We start from the raw sequence: 17,927 nt of genomic DNA on the forward strand, positions 1-17,927 counted from the left end.
ATTCTGTTCCAGCTTCAGTCTCTACCGAGGTTGGGCTAGGAGACTCCGAATGAAACCGATTTAAAATGAGGGGACGAAGGAGAGAAACATGGAAAGAATTTGGTACCCGAAAGTGGGAAGGTAATCCCAATTTGCAGACAACAGGGTTCAGGACTTGCAAAACGGGGTAAGGACCGATGAACCTCGGAGCAAACTTCATAGCGGGTACTCTTAAACGAAGATTGCGGGTAGAGAGCCATACCCTGTCACCAACTCTGTATTGAGGAGCTGCTCGCCGTTTTCTATCTGCAAAGAATTTGTAGCGGCCAGAGATTTTCTTGAGATTAGTATGAACCCTACTCCAGATTTGACTGAAGTGCCGGAGAGTGGAAGCTGCAGCAGGAACATCCTTCGAAGGAAGAATTGGTAATTCTGGGACTCGTGGATAGAATCCATAATTCATGAAGAATGGGGACTCACCAGTGGAAGAGAGGTACAGATGATTATGGGCAAACTCGGCCCAGGGTAACAGTCCCACCCAATCGTCCTGTGAAGGAGAGAGATAAACGCGGAGAAAAGTCTCTAAATCTTGATTGACACGTTCAGTTTGCCCATTGGTTTGTGGATGGTAAGCAGATGAGAACTTGAGTTTTATTTGTAAGGCTGAGCAGAGGGCCCTCCAAAATCTTGAAGTGAACTGCACCCCTCGATCAGAGACTATCTCCCGAGGTAACCCGTGCAGGCGGAAATGTTCACGAATAAATAGTAAAGCCAACTTGGGAGCCGTTGGTAAACCGGTCAACGGAACAAAATGTGCCATTTTTGAAAAGCGGTCAATAATTACCCAGATGGTATTGTAACCCTTGGATAGGGGTAATTCGGTAATAAAGTCTATAGAAATATGGGTCCAGGGTTTCTTAGGAATGGACAGTGGATGAAGCAACCCCGCAGGAGGCAGATGAAGAGTTTTGCGCTGAGCACATTGAGGACATGAATTGACATAATCTTGTATATCCTTCTTCATGGTGTCCCACCAATATGACCTTCGTAGAAATGCGCACATTTTTTGAACTCCAGGATGACCGGAAAACTTGGAGATATGAGCCCACTGCAGTAACTTTGGTCGAAATTCAACTGGTACAGACATTCTGCCAGGAGGAGGACCCAGAGAGGTGGGAGCTGCTGAAATAGAGACTGGACTGAGAATTAAACTCTTTTCAAAGGAATTCTCCTCATCCGAGGCCGTTAAAGAACGAGGCAGAGCATCAGCCTTAGCGTTAAGAGTCCCGGCCCGGTACTTAATAATGAACGAGAACCGAGTGAAGAAGAGCGCCCATCTAGCTTGACAGGGATTCAAGCACTGGGCCGTCTTGATATACAACAAGTTCTTGTGATCGGTGTAAATAGTAATTAGGTGTTTAGCACCTTCCAATAAGTAACTCCATTCTTCTAGGGCAGATTTTATTGCTAAAAGTTCCTGATCTCCAATGGTGTAGTTTCGTTCAGCAGGAGAGAACTTACGAGAATGGAAACCACATGGATGTAACTTCCCATCAGAAAAGTACTGTGAAAGGACGGCACCGATACCTACTGAGGAAGCATCGACTTCCAAGAAGAATGGTTTTGAGAAATTCGGTTGTTGGAGTACCGGAGCAGACATAAAGGCTGATTTCAACCGGGCAAATGCTACTACAGCTTCTGAAGACCAGAGACTTGGGTCAGACCCCTTTTTGGTTAGGGCAGTAATGGGTGCAACGATGGTAGAAAATCCCTTAAGGAATTTCCGGTAGTAATTTGCAAAGCCCAGGAATCTTTGCACCGCTTTCAAGGAGAGAGGCTGAGTCCAGTCCCGAATGGCAGTGAGTTTTTCCGGATCTATGCGAAGCTCCGTACCCGAGATGACATAACCGAGGAACGGAATTGAAGGGACCTCAAAGATACATTTGGAAATCTTGCCGTAGAGACGATTCCTTTGTAAGCGAAGAAGTACTTCTTTGACCTGTACTCTGTGCTCTGCAAGATTCTTAGAAAATATCAGAATGTCATCCAAGTACACCACTACGCTTTGGTATAACATATCTTGGAAGATTTCATTTACAAATCCCTGAAAAACGGCAGGGGCATTGCTGAGGCCAAACGGCATTACCAGATATTCGTAATGCCCGTCCCTGGTATTGAAGGCCGTCTTCCATTCATCCCCCTGTCAGATACGTATCAGATTATAGGCTCCTCTTAAGTCGAGCTTAGTGAAGACGTGGGCTCCACGAACCCTATCAAATAGCTCTGTGATTAGCGGCAAAGGGTATTTGTTCTTAACGGTGATATCGTTTAAGCCACGATAATCAATACATGGTCCTAACCCTCCGTCCTTCTTTTTCACGAAAAAGAAACCTGCTCCAGCCGGGGAGGTAGAGGGGCGAATGAATCCTTTCAGTAGATTAGATTTGATATAGTCCGACATAGCTCGGGACTCGGGTAATGACAAGGGATATGTGCATCCCCGGGGTGGCATTTTCCCTGGGATAACCTCAATGGGAGAGTCCCAGGTTCTATGGGGTGGTAACTGATCGGCCGCCTGTTCCGAGAACACATCTGTGAACTCCCGATAGACCTCCGGAATGAGCTCCTCATCCGACTTGATAGATACACGGAGCGGGTAGACAGGAGTGAGACAACTAGAGTGACAAAACGAACTCCAGGACAATATTTGTGATGACTTCCAGTCGACGTGAGGGTTGTGAATTTTAAGCCAAGGTAGACCAAGAACAAGATCGTGAGGCATCTCCGGAATTACTAGAAACTCCAAATGTTCTTGTGACTCCTCCGGAACAAGCTAGGCCTGCCCGTTTCCCGGACGGGACTTGCAGAACTTGATAAAGTGATCCGCGGCTCCACAGTAGAGGCAGAGTTTACCCTCACGGCGGCGCTGTCGTTCCTCCGGGGACAGCCAGGATCGGTTGATTTGCATGGGTTCGTCCGGACTCGGGGTAACTGTTTGCTTAGGCGGGAGAAGCCGGAATCTGGATCGATCCGACCGACTACGTTCGCCACCTCGTTCCTACATGCGGAGATCCACCTTGACACAGAGTGAGATCAACTCTTCTAAAGGATCCAGCAGATCCCTAGTGACCAGCTCGTCCTTCAGACGGTCAGAGAGCCGGTTTCAGAAAGCGGCCCTGAGAGCATCATTATTCCAGCGTAGTTCTGAGGCAATGGTCTGGAAGTGGACCACATACTGTCCCACAGAACGGGAGCCTTGACGGACTCGGAGCAGGTCCAAGGAAGCAGCGGTCGTTCTGCCGGGCTCATCAAAAATCCTTCGGAATGACGCAATGAAATTAGTGTAACTGGAAACCAATGGGTCAGATCGTTCCCACAACGGAGACACCCAATCCAACGCTGAACCTTCAAGCAAGGAAATAATGTATGCCACTTTGGACCGATCCGTGGGGAAATTGTATGAGAGAAGTTCAAAACGCACCTCGCATTGGTTGAGAAAACCACGGCAATTCTTTGGATTCCCATTATAGCGAGAGGGAGTGGGAAGCTGAAGGTGTGACCTGGTTCCAGACGAGGATTGAACATTACTGGAGATGACTACTGTAGCGGGTACTGGAGCAGGAGCCAGAACTACTGAATCCAGGGAGGCCTGAATTTGATCCAGCCGGCCGGATAATTTCTGGAGATACTGCATCACCTGGCTCTGTGCCGCCTCCTGACTCTGAACTCGGGAAGCCAAGTTTTGGATGGCACTTGACTCTGGGTTCCGATCCCCCGGGTCCATGTGGCCTGAGTATACTGTCACCGACCTGGGTTGGGAGTGTTGAGAACCCGGGGGTTCTTCCGATGATTGAGAAGAGGAACCACAGCTGGGCCGGAGCAGGGATGGCCGGATATAGGTTTCCCTCATGCAGAACTTAGCCATTGTAGCCGACGTGTAATGCTAAAGAATTAGTTGTGGCCAAGGCTTGGGGGCGATGCTGAAGTACACAAAAAAATGAAGAACTTGTGAGCGATGTTGAAGAAATGAATGAAGATTTGAGAACGATGTTGAAGCACACAGAAGAATGAAGAACTTGTGAGCGATGCTGAAGAAATGAATGAAGATTTGAGAACGATGTTGAAGCACACAGAAGAATGAAGAACTTGTGAGCGATGTTGAAGAAATTAATGAAGATTTGAGAACGATGTTGAAGCACACAGAAGAATGAAGAACTTGTGAGCGATGCTGAAGAAATGAATGAAGATTTGAGAACGATGTTGAAGCACACAGAAGAATGAAGAACTTGTGAGCGATGTTGAAGAAATTAATGAAGATTTGAGAACGATGTTGAAGCACGCAGAAGAATGATGAACTTGTGAGCGATGCTGAAGAAATGAATGAAGATTTGAGAACGATGTTGAAGCACACAGAAGAATGAAGAACTTGTGAGCGATGTTGAAGAAATTAATGAAGATTTGAGAACGATGTTGAAGCACGCAGAAGAATGATGAACTTGTGAGTGATGCTGAAGAAATAAATGAGGATTCAATATTTGGTGTAACTCTGGAAGTATGGGAGGCGTTCCACTTAGGGATACCCTGTAATACTGGAAGCACAGGAGGTGTCCCTCTGAGAGATACACTGTAACGCTGGTAACGCAGAGAATGTCCCACTGAGTGATACACTGTAACGCTGGTAGCACAGGGAATGTTCCACTAAGTGATACACTGTAACGCTGGTAGCACAGGGAATGTCCCACTGAAAGATACTCTAACGCTGGAACACAGGAGACGTTCAGCTTGAGAACACGCTGAACGCTGCTAGCACTGGTGATCATTGGAAAGACGGTACTCAGGCGCCGGGGCTCTGTACGGCGTCTGCCTTTGAACTTCCCACTCTCTCCCGATTGGCGGAAGGGGCCGATGACGTCACCCGCTCACCACGCTCTCATGGATGCCGGGCACAACGGCGGCGCCCACACCCCAGGAACCCGCCGGAGGCAGCGCCAGCAAGACGCGACAACCCGGAGCCCACCGGGGGCGACGACCGGCGGGAGACCCAGCGCACCCGGAGCGGTAAGCGTGGCAGCCGCAGCGCCGCAAGTGTGACACAGGGATATCGTCAGAGGTGCTTTATGAGGGAACGGGGCCAATGTAAAGGCTCCGATCGGGCTCCTTCCTCTCTAGTGGTGCAGTAGATTCCGGCATGGCACCATGTTCACATGGACAACTCTATTTCGCATGCGTGAATCATCAGAAAATGGTCACAGCGGCCATTTCCCAGTGATTTCTTCAGCTCTGCAGCCAGCACCGGGCCGAAGGAGCGGTAAGTATCATTAAATGGGTGCAGGGTGTGCAATGTGAGGGCCCCCAGGACCCAGGGGCCCTTGTGTACCACACACCTAGCACCCATCATAGAGATGCCAGTGGATATTGTGGTTTTACCCTAAAAAATGTAGTCTGCACTGTGAAAGTAAACTCAATATAATCCCCAATTATACAGTATATCCAATGATTGATTTATTGATTTATTTGTTACCAGTTATTTATATAGCGCACACATATTCCGCAGCGCTTTACAGAGAATATTTGGCCATTCACATCAGTCCCTGCCCCAGTGGAGCTTACAATCTATGGCCCTCATTCCGAGTTGCTCGCTCGGTAATTTTCTTCGCATCGCAGCGATTTTCCGCTAATTGCGCATGCACAATGTTCGCACTGCGACTGCGCCAAGTAAATTTGCTATAAAGTTTGGTATTTTACTCACGGCATTACGAGGTTTTTTCTTCGTTCTGGTGATCGTAATGTGATTGACAGGAAGTGGGTGTTTCTGGGCGGAAACTGACCGTTTTATGGGTGTGTGTGAAAAAACGCTGCCGTTTCTGGGGAAAACGCGGGAGTGGCTGGAGAAACGGGGGAGTGTCTGGGCGAACGCTGGGTGTGTTTGTGACGTCAAACCAGGAACAAAACTGACTGAACTGATCGCACTGGCAGAGTAAGTCTCGAGCTACTCAGAAACTGCACAGAGAAGTCTTTTCGCAATATTGCGAATATTTCGTTTGCAATTTTGCTAAGCTAAGATTCACTGCCAGTAGGCGGCGGCTTAGCGTGTGCAATGCTGCTAAAAGCAGCTTGCGAGCGAACAACTCGGAATGAGGGCCCATATTCCTTATCACATGTACACACACATTCACGCTAGGGTTAATTTTGTTGGTAGCCAATTAACCTACCAGTATATTTTTGGATTGTGGGTGGAAACCGGAGTACCCGGAGGAAACCCACGCAGGTATGGGGAGAATATACAATCTCCACACAGTTAGAGCCATGGTGGGAATTGAACCCATGACCTCATTGCTCTGAGGCAGTAATGCTAACCATTACACCATCCGTACTGCATCATTACAAACTAATACACCATCCGTATTTGATTCAGTTTATCAGGTGATGCAGTCAGTAGTTGCAGGGATTTTCCTCCACTTTTAGGTGTCTGTAAACAATTACTTAGTTACAGTACTAGTGCAATGAATTGACATGTATCATATGCCTCAGAGATGACTTGTAAATACTCATTCATCGTTTCTTCAGAGCAGTGATAAGGGACACTGTCACTTTCCCCAGCAGTCCCAATTTTGGTTGTAATGTTTCAATTTTTCATGGGCAAAAGTAGTGCTGCCTATTAGGGAATGGCAGTGGTCTGGTAGATGAGCCAGGATCTAAGATAGTTATAGGTTTGGCCTAGGGTGGCCAATCCTGGGATCAGGATCGGCCGGATCACAGGATTTAGGCCAATAATTGGCTGCGATTCAGTCCCGGGAATGGAAGCTCCAGTCCCGGAGATTGCGGGATCAGGTGGCCATTTGTGTTTTTAATGCTGGGCAGCATTGAGCGCTGCCCGGCTCCCCCTGTGCAGCGTGATGTGAAGTCAGAGGTCACACTGCACAGTCAACCCCCCCCCCCCCCCCGGCACCTACCACCGAGCCCGAAGGAAAGCCGCCCGTCACCCTTTGCCGAGCCCGAAGGAAGTTTCCCACCCCCATAGTATGGTGAGTTATGTGTGTGGTGCGGGGCAGGGGGATCGGCGGACACACAGGAAAAAAGCCAATCTCGGGTATCCCGGGATTGACCATTTTTCAATTCCGATACCCGGGATTGAAAAAATCAATATGATTCTCTAGCTTTTAATATAATTTGAAAGGATTGCTGACATTGCAGTTTTATAGTTCCAGGACTTTCTTATTAGAGAAAAATCAATAGGAATTATTTGTTTAAGAACTGAACTGGATATACTTGTTACAAGAAATGCTATCTGTAGCTATAGTCTAGAAAGCACCTTGAGTCCTGTTTGGAGAAAGAGCGCTATATAAATAAAATTATTATTATTATTATTATTATTATCATAGTCATTAAACAAACTGAGAATGATTGATCCAGGCAATTTTTGAGCAATTTTTCTTTTTTGGGTGGGGGGGGGGGGGGGGGGGGAATTCTCCCATTCCCCCACCCCCCTCACTTCAAGTAAGCGTAATCTGGGTGCTCTATCTAATATATCTAATATACAATATACAATAGAGTGTATATGAGGCTGAACTTGGGGTACTTGGGTAATTATTCAACCTTACAAACTATCTAACTGTGTAGAGAAGACATTATATTATAGTGGTGACTGAGGTGTGCAATTATACATCCTCGTATATCATGCTTACAGCAATAGCTGTGGTGGAGACAGATGAAACAGCTGGCGTATCAGTCCTCTGTGCAGATACTGAACACAGAGCCGACCTGATACCGTCTCTTCTCCTGCTGCGAGTGTTCACATTCCCCTGGGCCAGTAACTGTCAGGGGGTTTTCTCCAGTTGTAGGCATTAGGCACAAATATGGTCAAGCACTGTTGTACATATATTAGTAGTCACATGCTTGCTTGTACATTATTCCAGTTATTACATGCCAAAACATCCTGAAACCATTTTATAATCTGTAGCATGCCAACAATAGTAACTGCATTTTAAATTATTAAAAATGAGAAAATACACAGTAATTTTTTCTGTTTTATGTAGTGAGCATATTTTTACTCCCTTGCAACTCCAGTTACTGAAAGACGGAGGAGAAAAAGAACAAAACACACTTTTTGGGAAGCACTCTTATTCAGAAGGACTAAATGTGTTCAGATACAATTAACTGATAAAACAGATAATTTTATTATGTACTTTTAAGATAACGGAGTTCCATCAGAAATGATATGTTAAAAAGCGAAACTATAAAGACTGTAATACACACAATTATTAGTCAAATGCTAAATTAATTAATAAACCGGTTTTGCCCTTAAAGGTATATTTTATGCAGTTAGCATCTCTACCAGATATATCAAGTAGATATAAAAAGAGCCATCATTTGGCCTGCATATATCCCAAAGGGAAATGTATCTGCAGGGAATTAAATCATAGGTTCAAGCACTATTTACTTTTGAGGTCATCAATTCCTCTATCATGCTCTTTAGGGTTGATGTGTGTATTCAACGGCCAATCTTAAATTGCAGCACCAGGGTCTTCCCAGGTAGTCTCCTATCCAAGTACTGACCCGGCCTCCCACTGCTTAGCTTCAAAGTTCGGAAGAGTTTGGGCTTTTCCAATGGGGTATGGCCGCAAAAGTAATGTATCCGTCACAACACAATAACACCTTTAGTGTTTGGTAATTTGTGCTCTCATGGGAACACTCCAATATTCAGACTTCCCACATATACACAATTCAACTGACCACATCAGAAATGTGTTTCAAAGTCTGAAATTTTTATAGCGGAAGGCAGACAACAAGCTGCTTCATAGGAAAAAATGTGCTTACCTGGTTTAAAGCTTATCTGCCACACTTATGACTTTTAAAAGGTAAGACAGTCAACAACACAACATCACAAGTGTGCTTACCTGGTTTAAAGCTCACCTGCAAACTGACTTCTGGCTTTCAAAGTGAGACAGTCACCAACACACCTAAACAGCAGCTGACCCAGGTTAAAGGTAAATGAGCTTAGGGGTGCATGAGAGAGAGATATGATCACAAATGGGCCAATTAAAAATGAACCCTATTGTATACATACGGGAATCCACTGCACTCGCCATTCCCAGAGGAGGGGTGCACTCACGTACACCGCACCCCTTGGTTGGGGTGAGATGGGCTGTGACCACCTAACTCAAATATACATATACAAAGAGCACAAGTGTGGCAGGTAAGCTTTAAACCAGGTAAGCACATTTTTTCCTATGAAGCAGCAGTTGTCGGGTCTCTAAAAAATCTAAACAATCTAAAAAATCTATGTGAAAAACCTAGGGGTGGGGAGTACATGAGAGCACCCCTCTTCTGGTAATGGCGAGTACAGTGAATTCCTGTATATATACACTGTATGTATATAAATAGGACTATGGTAAACTAGCAGTGTTTACATATTTATGAAGGGCACAGACCATGCACTCTCTAATGTTTAGCCAAGCCTCTGTGTTAGCTGGCCACACCCCCCACTGGAGAGTGGCCACAACCCTAAGCATGGGCCAATACCACTGCATTTCCCCAGTGGGCCATTCTTGCTCCAGTCCGACACTGACCATATTGCTACCTCATTCACCATCCTGAATTTGAGTTTTACCAACATACCCATATTTGTATGACCACAAAATAATAAACACCATATGCTTTGTATCACAATTACTGAATGACAATTACGGGAAATAGGAACAGTGATATGAAAATGAAAAAGAAAAGGTATTAACACATATACTAATGTAATACAATTTCTCAAACTTCCCATTACTTTGTTTTTCTTATACTGTATGTTCACCAATTGTCTGTGCATGAATGTAATACATTTGCTATGTACTATTTCAAGAATATGGCATTTTCTGTAGATATCTCCTGTGCCTCTTACCATAATATTATCTCCTGTGCCTCTTACCATGTTATTAAGAGATTTGCTCAACACATCACTCATGGGTGGATAATCAAAATAAAATGAATAATCTCTTTTCTAGTGTTTGTCATCTATTGTTCCTCCTAATTACGAAATCCTATCCTTTGTCAAGGCCTTTCGGCATGCTTTATCAAAGCTGTCCTTGGCATAAAGCTGATCAGTATTTTATAATAGAAATCTTTAGTCTGTTGCTCACACAAATCATTATTGCTACATTACACCTAAAACGGATTAATCAAACCAGGAGAACTGGACTGATGCCTTTGTAAGCATATAAGACTAGTAGAAGCAGAGAATACCCAACAAGACTCACCAAAAGCCTGTAGTGTAGGCAGTCGCTGGATAGGGGATCATTACTTTTCTATAAGGGCGAGGCAAATATTTGCCAGAGAAAAGAAATTACATATGATAACTTGGAATGCTTTGAGATAAAGTTCATAACAAGTGATGGAATATGGAGAGAAGACAATGGTCCTGATTCATGTTTGTAAGTAAAGCAGATTTGAGTGGGGTGTGTACAAACTGAAACCTAAATTGCGGTGTAAAATAAAGCTAACATTTATGGGCTACCAATAGCAGCCAATATTTACCCTGGACAGGAAAAATGTAACCCACCCAAATCTAAATCTCTCTGCACGTGTTACATCTGCCCCACCTGCAATGCAACATAGTTTTGCCCAGGAGCTTGCTTTTTTTGCTTTACTTACAACCATGAATCAGGCCCAATGTCACAGCAGATGCAAGTCAAACAATTGCCATTTGGGTGTGTACTACACCCCCACCCCCACCCCCCCTCCTCGCCCATGTAAAAGTTGTGAGGGAAATAAAAATGCAATTTTAATACTTACATTTTATCAGCGAACATGTGACCAAATGGGCGACTGGTTATCATCCTGCTGCCATGATGATGGTCCTATTTTTAAGTGTAGGCCTGGGGGTTTAATCCCATCCACCCAATGTTAATCTGGCCCTGGGTGGGATATATTTTAGGATCCGTTGCCTGCACAAATTGTCACTGACACAATTAGTGGATATACACTTTGCCACTAATGGTTGTCACTGGCTTATGGAGTCTTATGCTAGCCATACACCAGGACGATATCTTTCCAACCAGCCAACTAGTTGGCTGGTTGGAAAGATAATCTGGCAGTGTGTGGGAGCAAACGATTATCAGCCGTTTGCTCCCACACGCTAAAAAACGGTCAGAAACGGTCTGACCAACTAGTTGGGAAAATCAAACCTGTTTGATTTTCCCAACCAATCGTTCAGGTGTAGGGGAAAACTTTCCCCCCAACTGAACGATAAGTAGGCGGACACTGGCTGCTAGTGTCCGCCTACTTTTGTCTCGGGCTGCAGAGGACCCTCTCTGACCAATCCCCCTCCGGCCACCTCACCGCCCCAGCCGCAGTGACCAGCCACCGCACAGCCACACTGCACCGTCCATCTCTGTCCCGCACCGCCAGCCTCCCGCACCGCAAATTAACCCCCCTCCGCCCGCCAGTCCCTTTCCTCCGCCGGCCGCCTCATCCATCCCGCCCAGTCTTTATTCCTTCGGCCATCTCACCCGCCCAGCTTCCTTCCCATCACAGCCGCCAGCCTCCCTCCGCCCGCACCGCTAATTCCCCCCGCCCGCCAGCCTCCCTCCGCCCGCACCGCTAATTCACCCCCCCCTGCCAGCCAGCCAGCCTCCCTCCGCCCGCACCGGCTCCCGCACCGCTAATTCACCCCCCGCCAGCCAGACACACATATATACACACTGACACACACATATATATATATATATACACACACACACACTGACACACATATGTACACTGATATACACACACATATATATATATATATATACACTGACACATATGTACACTGATACACACATATACACAGTGTGATAGACACACATATATACACTGTGATAGACACACATATATACACTGTGATAGACACGTACTGTATAGACACTGTGACACACTCATACACTGTGAGATACACACACATACTAACATATACATATATACACACTGTCACACACACACACACACACTGAGACACACCTATATACACTGTGATAGACACGTACTGTATAGACACTGTGACACACTCATACACTGTGAGATACACACACACATACTGACATATACATATATACACACACACACACACACACACACACACACTGAGACACACCTATATACACTGTGATAGACACGTACTGTATAGACACTGTAACACACTCATACACTGTGAGATACACACACATACTGACATATACATATATACACACTGTCTCACACACACACACTGAGACACACCTATATACACTGTGATAGACACGTACTGTATAGACACTGTGACACACTCATACACTGTGAGATACACACACATACTGACATATACATATATACACAATGTCACACACACACACACACACACACACACACACACACTGAGACACACCTATATACACTGACACACTCACATATACTGTCACACACATATATAACTGATACACACATATGTATACTGTGATACACACACATATACATTATACACTTTGATACACATGTATGTACACTGTGACACACACATATACACTGGTATACACACATACTGTCACACCCACATACACTGACACACATATATAACTGATACACACATATGTAAACTGTGATACACACACATATACACTTTGATACACATGTATGTACACTGTGACACACACATATACACTGGTATACACACATACTGTCACACCCACATACACTAACACACACACACACACATATTCAATGGTGGGAACTGTCCGGTCAGCGGTGAGGTCACCCGCGGTCAGCGGCTGACCACGGGTAACCCCACCGCTGACCGGAAAGTTCCCACCATTGAAACTAATGGAGGGAGCTATGCGATGCGCTTCTGTCACTTCAGACGCGCACAGAGCCAATCAGGTGAGTGCCACGGAGTGGCGCTTCCTGATTGGCTGAAGATACACTTCTGTGACAGCTGTCACGGGGGTGTCTCTGCATTCGTTGAAAGGGGTACCATGTGTAAACATGGGACCCCTTTCAGTCCGTTTGGTCCGGGTGTTCGGTTTGTTGTTTTGCCAAGTACGTGGATTATAATCTGGACCCTGGATCAGGTGAGTATAATTATCTTTTATTTTCAGGTACCCGTGGATTCTACTTGGAGAAGAGGACCGACTGCTTCGTGTAAACATAGGTAAGTATGTGTGTGTCGACATGTGTGAAATAAAGTTTTACTTTCAAGGTGTGTGTCTCCTGTTTTTATTTGGGTATTTTTTTTCCATTAGAACTACAGGTACCAGCGGGCCCGTTTTTCTCCCGCATGCTGGTACTTGTGGTTCTCCAAGTACCAGCTTGCGGGGGAGGCTTGCTGGGACTTGTAGTACTACTGGAAAAAACAATATTCTTTCCATTTTCTCAAGGCTATCAGCCCCCCATCCGCAGCCTTTGGATGGGGGGGGACAGCCTCGGGCTTCACCCCTGGCCCTTGGGTGGCTGGGGGGGGACACCCCTTGATTGAAGGGGTCCCCACTCCCCCAGGGTACCCCGGCCAGGGGTGACTAGTTGGATATTTAATGCCACGGCCGCAGGGCACTGTATAAAAGTGACCCCCGGCTGTGGCATTATCTGTCCAGCTAGTGGAGCCCGATGCTGGTGTAAAAAATACGGGGGACCCCTACTCTTTTTGTCCCTCCGTATTATTTGCACCAGCACCAGGCGCAGAGCCCGGTGCTGGTTTTAAAAATACGGGGGATCCCCTGTCCGTTTTTTCCCCGGATTTTTAAAACCAGGACCGGCTCGAAGAGCCCGAGGCTGGTTATGCTTTGGAGGGGGGACCCCACGCAATTTTTTTTCGTGTTTTTCCCATTCCATTTAAAAAAAATAATAATAATAATAATATTTTTAAAAATATATAAATAATACTTGTGCCTCCAAAAAAGACAAACCAAGTACCTAATCCCTTCTAATATAAATAGATATGCTATTACCAAAAAAAAACACCAAAAAAAAACATGTTTTTAAATTTTTTTATTAGATTCCGCCAGCAAACTGTGGCGGATTGAAAATGACCGGAACCGAAACGTTAAGCTGTCAGAACAGGGTCACATATGTTCTTGATTTTTGAAAAGTCCTAGAGTGCCGCCTATCGTTTGTGATATGTTTGCTTTTTGAAGCTCAGGAGGGCACCAGGCAAGCTGTACATTTTACTACATTGGGAGTGCCGAATATCTACATCTGGTATATATATATATATATATATATATATATATATATATATTTGCCTTGGCAGCCCAACCATGCTGGTATCCATAGTTCAGTATAAAAATAAGTAAATCTAATAAATGTATGGTGGTGAAAGAAAAGCCCAGTTTCACTGAAAAAAAGACACTTCTGCATGTTTTGAAATGAAAAAACAAAACAAAACTGAAGAACTGTAGGCAGGCACTGTCCGCCTACTTCGGTGACATCACAAGTTGGACAGAAGTTGGAAGGTTGGTTGGTCTGATGAAAAGTTGGTTAGATGTGTGGAGCACTGGTAAAAAGTTGGTGAGATGTGTGGGGCACTGTTTTAGTTGAACAGACAAGTTGGATGGTTGGAAGTTTGGAGTGTTGGAGAAAAGTTGGTCTGATGTATGGCTAGCTTAAGGAGTATCTTGTCTGCAAGGAAGTAATGTAGTAAACTGGGTGTGGCCTCAATCTGTCCCCAGTAGGCAGCAGGTGGGGAGACAAAAGGACAAGACACAGACAAAGCCAGGGATGACATACTGCACTTTCAGAGATGGAGATCTTTAATGGTCAAAGTAACCAACCAACAAGCAAAGAGAAAGTCAGGAGGAACAAGCCAGGCCAGTAACTGGTTGTCAGTGAACTTCTATAAAGCATAAATATCATGGATGCCTGATGCTTACTCATAATAGTAATATGCTTTAAATCCAGCACTTACTTACATCAGCAGGAACAATCCTGACATGCCTAGAAACAAGAACAAACAGGGAGAGGTGCAAGCATGCTCCAATGCATAGGCCCAACGGCCATGTAATAACCCTGTACCCCTTTTACAGTAACCTGGGTTGGACACGGGAATGACCCTGGTTACAGGACAATGTAAACGACTAACCTGGGTCATCTCCAAGCGCTTGCAGAGGGAAGCCCCGACAATAACCCAGGTACAGCCTGCAGTGTGAACGGGTTTCAAGCCGCTGGACCCAGATTTTTGTAGAAAAGGAGTATAAAATACAGCTACAATCTGTAAGGTTGCGCCGAGGTTCTGTTACTAGGACCATTATTCATTTCATTATATACACTTTCTCTGGGATGCCTATCTGTACCAGAAATCCAGGGACCTGCGATTAAGTAAATGGCTCGGGAAGCAAGTACCAGAGCCAGATTGACACACAACCTATAAACCCGAGGGTACATGTGGGCATTATACACAGGTGCAGCCGTATATACTGCTGGGAATTTGTTGAGTTTTGATCAGAGATGTGCAGAAAAGATAGGCAGGAGAGGCAGTGCCACACCTGCACTGGCGTTTCTATAATGGGTGCAGTGTACGCGGTGCACACGCGCCCCTGAGTCCAGAGGGGGCCCCCACCGCACACACTGCACCCATTTTTAAAATACTCACCCCTCCGAAGTCCAGCGCCGGCATCCACAGCGCCATTAGAACACAGTGAAAATGGCCCAGCGGCCATTTTCACGGAGTTCTGCGCATGCGCAGGAGAGAAATCTCTGGGAAAATGGCCGCCGCGCCATTCTCCCGGAGATCTGCGCATGCGCAGTAGAGTCTGAGCCCTCTAGTGCTCAGACTCTACAGCGTTCTGGGCAGAGAGGAGGGGGCCCGACGGAGGAGGCTGAACACGGGCCTCCTCCTCTCTTAAAACGCCCCTGCACACCTGTCATAGAGTGTTTACTCCAGAGTTTTGACTATAAAAATGATTAGTATAATACAAAGAAGATATTTCTAATATATTCTTTGATTTTTGCATATACTTTATATAGTCAAAATTCTGGTGCAAAAGTTAGTATGACAGGAAAGGCTCTGCTTCTCCCCACCGCACGTCACTGCAGAAATCACTACACAAATCCAACCAGCGCCTTCTGTTTTACAGAGGGCTATTAGTAAATGGGTGGCGCAACACTGATTTAAATCAATTTGTTCAAAACAGAATTTGCATTCTCTCCATGTAAGCCTGGCGCTGTGCCTGAGGATAACATCACAGCTGGCTGATCTGACATAGTCCCAGTGGTTTCATATTGCTACTTAGATGTTACTTTTAATTCTTTTCTCTCTTTTTCGCTAAATGAAAGTTTTCAGGTCAGCTGTAGGATTTCTAGAGGGGGGAGGGAGGTGCGGATAAAAACTTTCTCATCCAATTCAAATACACAAGCAATGCCACATTCACTACTGGTGAGATCCCTGCTATGTTGGATTTTGACTATGAAATTTCACTTGAACTCCCCCAGAGCCCAGATAGCACAGATAGGACAGATTTTGACTATCTGTGTTCAGGCTTGGACTGGGCCACAGGGGTACAGGGGAAACCACCGGTGGGCCCTACTGCCTGGGGCCCCACCTCCTGCTCTAAGGATCAGGTTCCAGACTGTGCACTTGAATTATACATTATACATATGTTACCTTATACTGGACTATGGTGTATTTTCTGGTATCCGGACTCCAGGTCGACAACAAAAAGGTTGACACACCTTAGGTCGACATCAATTGGTCTACACACCTTAGGTCGACATGGACAAAAGGTCAACATGGACAAAGGTGGACAGGAACAAGGTCGACATGGAAAAAGGTCGACATGAGTTTTTCACAATTTATTTCTTTTTTGGAACCTTTTCATACTTAATGATCCACGTAGACTACGAATGGAACGGTAATCTGTGCCGAGCGAAGCGGAGCGGAGCGAAGGCACCATGCCCGAAGCATGGCGAGCGAAGCGAGCCATGCGAGGGTACGCGGTGCACTAATTGGGGTTCCCGGTCACTCTACGAAGAAAACGACACCAAAAAAACATAAAAAACTCATGTCGACCTTTTTCCACTGTCGACCTTTTGTCAATGTCGACCTTTTGTCCATGTCGACCTAAGGTGTGTCGACCTTTTTGTTGTCGACCTGGAGTCCCAGACCCGTATTTTCTACAGTGCATTGCTGTTATTAATCTGTTATTAATCTGGTACATTATCATGCATGCAGCAGCTGAATTTGCTGTATATTTATGAAGGGGCCCAGACGTTGCACTCTCTAATGGTTAGTCAAACCAATGAGGTGGCAGGCCACACCCCCTCTGCAGACTGGCCACACCCCTAACACAGGCCCCTACCACTGCATTCACCCAGTGGGTCCTACATGCCCCAGTCTGACACTGTCTGTGCTTGAAATGTTGTCTATGTCTGATTTTGACTAAGTGCCAATTTTGACTATACTTTGTACTAGATAGTACACTAGATAGTCAAAATTGACTTGCCTGCACAGTCTATCTAGCCTTACGATACCGACCCCACGGGAGCGTGCACTAACTTTTCATAAGATTTTGACTATATATATAGTCAAAATCTTACAGATTTATCTCACCGTGTGTACACACCTTTAGGTGCACACGGCTCCCCTGTCACTAGTGTGAGGTGGGACATACCTCCTGACTGTCCCTGTACCTCACTGAGCAGGAAATCCCCTGAATCAGGACAGCAGCAGATGGCTCTGTGTTCTGCCTATTCGTGCAGCTTTTGCTATCTGCTGCAGCTTGTGTCAACTTACTAGTACTACATCTTGTCTGGATCCTGAATTGCTGAGGCCCTGCTTGTCAAAACTGCATGAAATATTGAAAATCTAGAGTGAGGACTCTAGGTACAGTATCTGTGTACTCCCAACCTCAATATTTATAGCCTTCAGAATTTACTGTATAAACAAACTTTTTCCCACCAACATCCCCTAATATTAAATTAACAGTCTTCATATTTAATTAATATACATATTTTCCCCCACT

At 45.4% G+C, this 17,927-nt stretch overlaps 1 pseudogene; it reads right to left on the reverse strand.

The window, feature by feature from the left end:
- Positions 1-8,485: 8,485 nt before the first annotated feature.
- On the reverse strand, positions 8,486-8,605 carry LOC134946041 (5S ribosomal RNA; annotated as a pseudogene).
- Positions 8,606-17,927: the final 9,322 nt, after the last annotated feature.

Source organism: Pseudophryne corroboree, chromosome 7 (genome assembly GCF_028390025.1).
Source record: "Pseudophryne corroboree isolate aPseCor3 chromosome 7, aPseCor3.hap2, whole genome shotgun sequence".
Lineage (NCBI taxonomy): Eukaryota > Metazoa > Chordata > Amphibia > Anura > Myobatrachidae > Pseudophryne > Pseudophryne corroboree.